We start from the raw sequence: 9136 nt of genomic DNA, 5'->3' as shown, positions 1-9136 counted from the left end.
CCCACTAGCAATGCCTCTTGTCTGCATGTTCTTTAACCTTTGTATATTCACATGTCCAATCCTCTTATGCCACATGTCAATGTCCTCCTGTACCACATTTTGGCTTTTAGAGAACATGGCTGATTTCAACTCAGGAATCCTAGCATCTAGCTTAAATAACCTGCCTTCTTTCTTTCCTTTGGCAATAACTCTACATCCATTTTTGAAATCCTCAACGAAGTAATCATGCTCATTGGAAACGAACCTGTAAACCCTGTTCCACCATTTGACCAAACTTTTTGTAATAGAAGGCACATACAAGACATCTGCCATAGACTTTGTTTCACCATTGTGCATAACCAATGGTACACTTCCAACATGTGTAATGGCATGCTGGGTATCATCTCCTGTTTCCACATAGCCTTTCACATCCATAGGCTTCATATGCTCATACCATTCACCACCCATGACAAGTCATATGGTTTGATGCTCTAGAGTTCATATACCAAGTGTCATCATTTTCAACATTTGTCATCATAGATCCCACAACGTTTCATGGCAAACAAGTGATTTGCGCTGCCATCATTGTTGCTTGATGCATAATTTCCACCATGTTGTGCATAATCTCCACCATGTTGTGCTCTACCCCCTCTCAAATCATTTTGTTTGCGGAAACAATCACGTGCCATATGACCAAATTTCCCACAGTAATGGCATTCCACATCTTGCATAGATGTTTGTTGGCCTTGCCAACGTCCTCTACCACGAGGATTACCTCTGCCTCTCTGACGTGTATATCCACGACCACCTCTAGCACCATATGTAGGCTAAAAATTCTGTTGTGGTGACCTGTCCTGCCATCCACGACCATTACCACGGCCATGTGATGCAAATCTCCCCCTGCCTCTAAATCCTCTTTGTGAGTAGAAAGCCTAATTTCTGCCATCATCATCATGGCTAGTAGATGGATCATGAAATGAGTCACTGAGTTTGATTTCCTCAACAAGCAAGAGTGAAACCAACTCATCAAAGTCTAGTAAACCTGTACTCCGAACCGAGATGGATGTATCAAAAGACTTATACTCCTTGCCAAGACCACGCAAGGTAATGTCTACCAAATCATCATCAGGCATGGGGGCATTGATTGTTGCCAATGCATCTGCATACTTCTTTATCTCTTGTACATAATCATGGATGCTCCTTCTATTCCGTTTCACATTATGAATCTGTTGTTGTAATTGAGACTTACGAGCACTAGTGTCTGTATCAAACAGCTTTACCAATGTATCCCATGCATCCTTGGGATTCTCAGCATCATGTATGTGTATGAGTATAGCATCCGAAATACATTGTTAACCCATGATGACGGACATTGAGACGTACTATGTTTTACGTCATTTATTTAAATATTCTGAGTCATGGGCCGGGCTTGTCGGCACCATATGTTAAGGATAAAGGGATTGGGTGATCGTCGATGAGAGGCGCACCTTGAATGTCAGTAGGATAAGGGTTAGGATCGGCCGGCCATGTATGGGCGCCCAAGTGTGAACGGCCAAGTCATCTATAAGAGTCAAATGTAACCCTAAAATCCTCATTCTCATGTGTTGTGAATACAAGAGTGCTCTTGCCTTATCTCTTTGGTTTCCTTCCCCTGCGTGTGCGAGAGAGAGAGAGAGAGAGAGAGAGAGAGAGAGAGAGAGCGATCGAGCACTGTGTAGCGGCACGGCGGCGGAGAGGCGGTATAGCGGCGACGACGGCGGCGGCTCCTCCTTCACGGCTGCGACGCGGGAATCCTTCAAGGCGACGGTTGAGCGGTGAGTGACACACCTTTTGCATTCTGTTTTGAGCTTCCTTCCCTGGTTGTATACTTGCAGCCATTCGTGGCTCGCATACGGTGTCCGACAAGTCCCCAGCTACGACCTGTGCGGCAAAAGCGCACATTTTTGGCACCGCTCTGCCGGGGAGTTGTCCTGCACCAAGCTCCAGTTTGCAGCTCGGCTGTGCTGCGTGAAGTTTAATATACACTGTAGGAAAGCGACTGTGTGTTTGCTGTTGAGTTGTTTCCGTTTTTTGCAATCTGTTTCTGTAATTTGTCTTCTGCATTTCTGTTATTTTTTCGCTCCGCGTGTGGGCGTGTGATCTGTTATCTGGTTTTTTGCGTGAGGGAGGATTTCTGAATCCCCAGACCTGTGCTGTGTGCGAACTGCGCCGCGGCCAAGGCTGAACCCAAAGAAACCCTAGAAAACTTATCTCCAAAAAAAAAAGAAAATTAAAAATTAAAAAAATTATAAAAAATAAAAAATTAAATTTTATTTTTAAAGAAAGAACCAAACGTGTGGAGAGGAAAGATTTTCTAATTGGAAAAAATTTTGAAAAGAAAGAACCCTAATTGACCCACGACCCACGGCCCCGGCCTCGGTCTCGGTCTTTTGATATATATATATATAGGAGAGTGAGCCTCCATAGCTTTCTTTCAAGTGAGAGCTTATGGGAAGTTGTGCCCTATATGTAGCCCACTCCCCAAGGAGTAAAGTGAGCATGTGGGATAAAGCCCTCACCCTTTCCTCCACAAGCAAATAGGCTTTTGCCCCTTCCCCCATAGGGAAACGGATTGTTTTGAGGACCACAGTAGCTCTGGATAGGCGAACACGGTGCTGTAAAGCACACTAGGACCCTTTGAACGATACGCTCGTTTCGAGCTATCACACGCCCTAGTCCAAGTTCGACCGTAAGTAAGGGGGTCAAAAACGAGTTAAAAACAATCTAAAAACAAGTAAAAACGGGGTGCGAAACACCTAAGAAACCACTTGTGTGAGTTTCAAGGGTAGTTACCAACGCACATAGGGTACCCACGTCACATGCATCTACGTTCTGGTCGGGTGCTATAGCCTGAACCACTAGAAAGCGTTTCAGTCTACGCAGGCTCACACCATCCCTCCACGTTGGCATCTTGGCCTTCGGCTGGAACCCAAGGGAGTGCAACCCAAGATCCACGAATAGTGGATAGTGACTCATCCTCTGACTCAGAAGCCATGGAAGAACACCCTACCAAGAACCCTGAGGAGACAAGCCAAAACATGCCAGTGTGGGCCCCACAACCCGGATCTAGCATGTTTAGTCGTCTAATAGAGACCTTTAGTAGAGCTACACGCTCTGAACATGCGACAAGCGAAGTAAATGAGGAAGGAGGGGTAGTGGATTCGCCATTCACATCTTATGTAGACCCTACCCTCCCAAAGAGTGTCCATGTGAATATTCTACCCACTTCGTTTAATGAGGGCCCTACTGAGCTACCACATTCCGATGCTCTTCCTAAAGTAGAGGTCCCTAGAAGCCAATCCATAAGAAGTGACATTGCGTCCACTTCAAGAGAACCGTTTGGCACACCAAGTCTAGATGGGATATTTCTCAATGAAAATTGGGAATATGATCTACACACAGAGACTCTAACGGACCTATACACGGGTTACACATACCATGTAGGTTGGTTAGAAGTCCTACGATCTACATCTAGCGCCACTAATCTAGAAGAGCAACAGCAAATGATATGTGAGGTTATTCATAGAATTATCCAAATTGAGAGGCAAAATAGGGGAGTGAACTTAGGTTCCACTAGCCCTATGAGATTTTTGGATACAGGCAAGGCCAAACAACCAACCCTATCACAATTGGAGACTCCCTCGGTGAGTCCCATAGACCCTTCATATGTTGTTTCGCCTGGAGTCTCAATGCAAGTTGAGCCCACGAGTAGTAACTTTAGCTTTCCAACCTTGGCTCAACTTTCCATTAGGGAATCCGCAATGCCTACCCCAATGATGAGCATAGCTGAAAGTGCACCTGTTACCACTGTAGTTAGTACGACACCGCTACCTAGTGGAACAGTACCTACAACAGTGCGTGCTAGTGCCTATCAACCATATGTACCTATCGCTACTTATGCTCATGTAGCTCCTACGCCTCTTAGTATGCCAATGGCATATGCTCCACGACCACCTTATCACCACCCTTATCCAAGAGGAGCTAGGCCTAGTCACATATCATATCCTACGTCATTTGCCAACATACTCAGACCAACGCCAATTCCTATCAGCCAGGCTATCCCAGAAGTGCCTCCACCAACTATGCCTGCTCACTTAGGTGATCTCGCAGCGTTTGCTCAGACGATCGGACGATCCATTGCGGAAAACATGCGGGGCATGCCTGAGAGAGAACCTAGAAGCAAGGCAGTACAAGTGGCTAAGCTCACTCAAAACTTCAGTGGTAACGAGGATGTTAGGAAGCACATTGAAGTCTTTGAACACGTGTGTGATTCCTTGGAAGAGCACAATGAGCTGCATAAGTGTAAAGCCTTAGGCTTAACCTTGAGTGGGAAGGCCGGAGATTGGTATCGAACCTTAAGGGTTGAAGAGCGCACTCACTACCCCACTCTCAAGAGATTGTTCTTGAAAGAATACATACGCGAGGGTGTGCTTTGGGGGGTAGCATCTCAACTCCAAAAAGCTGAACACGAGGAAGGGGAGTCAGTGAGAGACTTTATAAGTCGATTGAAGCATCTAAATTCTCGCTGCACTCCCGATGAACGCTTCAATAACAACCAACTCCTCAATAGATTCATCCGAGGATTGCGCCATGAGGACATTTACAATGGCCTAGTCATTAGAGGTCTTACAACATGGGAAGCAGTCACTGCCAATGCAATCCAGTTAGAAGATAACTTGATGATTGCAGGTAAAAAGGTGTCTTCAAAAACAAAGTCCGTTAGTTCGCAAGTATCTGGGCACGAGCCAATGACGGTAAAACCTATTGCCAAGGAGCCCAAGATATCTAAAATGTCTGTGACCGACCTTACTAAGGCTCTCCAAGAATACTTTAGGGGTAATCGAGCTCCTCAGAATAGCCATATGTACCCAAGGAGAGAGCAACAATGGTGTTCGGTGTGCTTAGGACCACATAGCACGAGTGAATGTCCCACATTCAGAGTTAAATTCAATGGGAATTGCAATGCATGTGGTAAGTACGGCCATCAATCTAAGGATTGCCTAGTACTTAAGCGAATGTTGGTAAATCAGGCACCACTAGCCTGGTCAAACACACCTCAAGTACCCGCGCTAATGCCTGCACAACCTGTCGAGCAACCGTCACAGCACATAGTTCCAAGGAATCCGAATGTAGTCCAGTCTGTGCCATTACCACCGCCAGTGCTAGGACCATAACCTCCACATCCAAGGATTACCCCAATAAACCAGATGGGTTGTGAGTCACATAGTGCATGTGGGGATTATGAAGAGGAGATAGACCCCACTGCTCCATACGGGATTGATACGTTTGAAATGATTCCCCAGTACTACATGGAGGATCATTTCGGGCAAGTTAAGCCTCTATATCAAGCGGCTACTCTCGCCACAAGAGGGCAAAACCTTAATACCATCGCAAGGAGACCACCTCTTCAATGCTATGATTGTGGTGGACCGCATCGTGTAGCGGAGTGCCCTAATAGGCTACAGAAGATCGCTACTCAGATGCAACCAAATCAAGGGAGCACATCGGGAATGCCGGTACTTACATGTAATCGTTGTGGCATAGATCATTTGATCGCTCAATGTCCACATAATCCTAATGCACCCAAGATTACGCCATTGAATTTGGTTGAGGTCACCAACCAAGCACGAGGAACCACACCCGTTGTATCCGCGAATGTAGTTACACGATCAATGCTTCAAAATCAAAACTACATTCTTGAAGAGAGGGATACTGCATCAATCGCTCAGGCAAAGAAAAAGAAAACACGGCGGAAGAGATCGCTTAATGCCACGAGCTCCAAGCCTAGTTCAAAGACTAACATAGGGACAGGAGACGACCCCGTGTATATGAATGATCCTGAAGATGATTCTGATTCAATAGAAACCATGGGGACCAAAGCCACTACCTTAAGGGAGGAACCCACTCGGGAGCTCAATGAAGGAGAATCAAGTGAGTACATAAATAAGGGAAAACAGAAGGAAACTTCCTCGGCCCCACAACCAAGTCAGTTAATGCCCTCTCGACTACCCAAACTGACTGAGACTTCCCAAGACAAGCCACGTGGGCCAAAAACCCTTAAGAAAAAGATTGGAACTTATCCAAACCCAGTTGAGGAGATTGAACAAGTACAACACTTAAGGGGTTTGGTGGAAGAAACACAAAGGAAGTGGAGCCAAACCCGAGAAAAATCAAAATTCCAGACACAGTGTTTCCTACGCAAGTTCAGCCTCACCGGAACCATAAACCGTTAGCTATACCTAGTATCATTCGGGAAGAAAGTGAGGATATGACATCAGGAAGTGGGCAAACACCCTTTTTGCTTGAAAGAATGTTTAGTGAGGGAATGCCTGACCCCATCGAAGAGGAAGTGATTCCATCTTCACCAATCCCTAGTCAAGGGGCGATGTCTCGAAAAGTACCATTGAATGTGTCTAAGCTAATGGATTTCATGTCCTCTGAGATCAGAACCACGATCATATCCAAATTATACGGAGATCCTGAGCTATTCTTAGCTCTTCGGGCATTTCTCAATGGAGAACTAAAGGCGGGGCTACCACAATTTGCAAATATGGATAGACCTGACACGCTTCAAGATGAAGGGGAGCATTGGGATCTACAACCCAACTTAGATGAAGATTCGGTCGTTGAAATACCTGTTAACAAGTTGGGACAGTACTTTGAAGGTGACGAATCTAATGCAACCCTCCCCATTACTACCAAGGGATTAACTCTAAAGGGAATCCTTGATGGTGGTGCTGGAGTGAGCATTGTGACTAAAAACTGTTGGGAATCCATGGGAAGACCTCACCTTGAAGTCACAAACATAGTGGTTAAGATGGCAAACGGAACCATAGCTGAACCTATTGGGAATGTTAAGGGACCTCAAGATCAAGGTCCTGGGATACAAGGTAAAACATACCTTCATTGTATGGATTTCTCCAAGCATCCTATGTCATATCAAATGATCTTAGGACGTCCTTTCATGAGGGAAGCACAAATGGTGCATGACTGGTCGAAAAACCATGTCTATCTACAATTCCAGGACTCTGTCATTCGAGTTGATCTTGAGAATGGTCGTGCGCATCCTTTAGGAAGCAAGGTTATCATCGATAATCGATCGGATACCACTATTCACTCTGCCCCATTAAGGTATTGCTATACATGCAAAAAAGAGACTGATGATGGGAAGGATTCTCCTTACATGGATGTCCTACCGGGTATGACTGAGTCGGATAACGTGGATTGGATACACCTAGCGGCAACCATAGACACATGGGGAAATAGAGGCACAAGTTGGGTAACACCTGCTGAGGGGCAAGATATGCCACCGTTAGTGCCAATAAATATGATAGGTGTTATGCACTTGACCCCTGATGGCGAGAAAGTGGCAAACTCCACCGACACTGAAAGTAGCGAAGACTCTGACCAATGCAACTCTGAGTATGAATCTCAAGAAGAAACTGACCCTGAGCCTGATGGGAAAAATGAATCAAATATTCACCCAAATGTGGAAGCAAGGTGCTCAAGGCCTAGGACCGTGGCCTCCTGCAGTTCATCCGAAAGTGAAGATCGACCAAGTGAGTCCGAATCGGATAGAAACAAAAATCAAAAACTTGGTAAGAAGAAAACGAGACATAAGCGCCAACGCTATCGAGCTAATGTACGAACTGCAATAAATAAGGAGAGATCCACTGTGCAGAATGGCTTAGCTATGTAGGAGCCATTGACGCTCACCGGAAGATAGCGGATAATTGGGGACAATACCTCCAAAGCGTCATGTGGTGTATTCCGCAACCTCATGACGTCGCCCAATTAGAAATCGAAGAGAAGCCAAAACTAAGTCGTACTGCAAGAAGGCGGCAAAACCAAGAGTTGGCTCAACAACAAAAGGAGGCGAAATTAAAAGAAAAAAACCGGGCACAACAAGAACCAGTAGACCTACACCCCGTACCCGAGCATTTCAAATCATTCACCACAGGGGAACGTAAAGTAGTCTACACAAAAGCCCAACGAACGCCTACCAATGGGAGTAGCGGTGTCTACGATGGCCCTGCGGTAGTTAAGGAGATAGACTTAGCAGATCCGAGTGAGGAGTCTAAACCAGTTTTTATTGCTCAAGACCTCACCAAGGCGGAAGAAGCTGCACTTACGAAGCTTCTTAAGGAATTCAAAGACATATTTGCCTGGACATATCATGATATGAAGGGTGTTCCACCCTCTGTGGTGCAACACACGATTCCAATGATTAGCACTGCTAAACCAGTCCAGCAACGACCCTACCCAATGAATCCTAAGTACGCAAAGATTGTACAAGAGGAAATTGAAAAGCTGGTAAAATGTGGATTCATATACCCAATTGAGCACTCAGAATGGGTTTCTCCGATAGTCATCGTGCCAAAGAAGAATGGGAAACTCAGAGTGTGCGTTGATCTCAAAAAGGTTAATGCAGCCACCAGAAGGGATCATTACCCCTTGCCATATTCTGAACATGTGCTTGAAAGAGTGGCAGGCAAGGAGGCATATAGCTTTTTAGATGGGTACTCGGGTTACAATCAGATCACAATTGCAGTCGAGGACCAAGCTAAAACAGCATTTATCACGGAGTTTGGAGTGTTTGCCTTTCGCGTCATGGCTTTTGGCTTGACCAATGCACCTGCAACATTCCAACGATTGATAAACACGGCCTTTAAGGAATATCTAAGGGACTTCTGTGAAGCTTTCTTAGATGATCTTTGTGTTCATTCCTCTTGGGATGAGCACTTGATGTGTTTACGAAAAATATTTGAAAGGTGTAGATTATATAGCATCTCCTTGAATCCTTTCAAATGCCAATTCTGGGTTAAACACGGAGTTATCTTAGGGCATATAGTGTCCAAAAATGGAATTTCCACGGACGAGAGTAAAATCAAGGTCATTCTGGAACTGCCACCACCCACCAACTACAAAGGAGTCCAACGCTTTATGGGCCACGTTGGTTATTATCGAAGGTTTATTCTCTTCTTCGCCGAGATAGCTCGACCATTGTATAAGCTTCTCATCGAGTTTATTTGGACCGAAGAATGTGACCGTGCCTATGAGCTACTAAAGAAGGCCTTGGCGAGTGCTCCAATCTTGAGAATGCCTAACTGGGATTTAC

The sequence above is a fragment of the Cibotium barometz genome, chromosome 23 (assembly GCF_041138505.1).
Source record: "Cibotium barometz isolate CiBa-2024 chromosome 23, ASM4113850v1, whole genome shotgun sequence".
Classification (NCBI taxonomy): domain Eukaryota; kingdom Viridiplantae; phylum Streptophyta; class Polypodiopsida; order Cyatheales; family Cibotiaceae; genus Cibotium; species Cibotium barometz.
The sequence above is the reverse complement of the archived record's forward strand: the minus strand, read 5'-3'. Positions refer to the sequence as shown.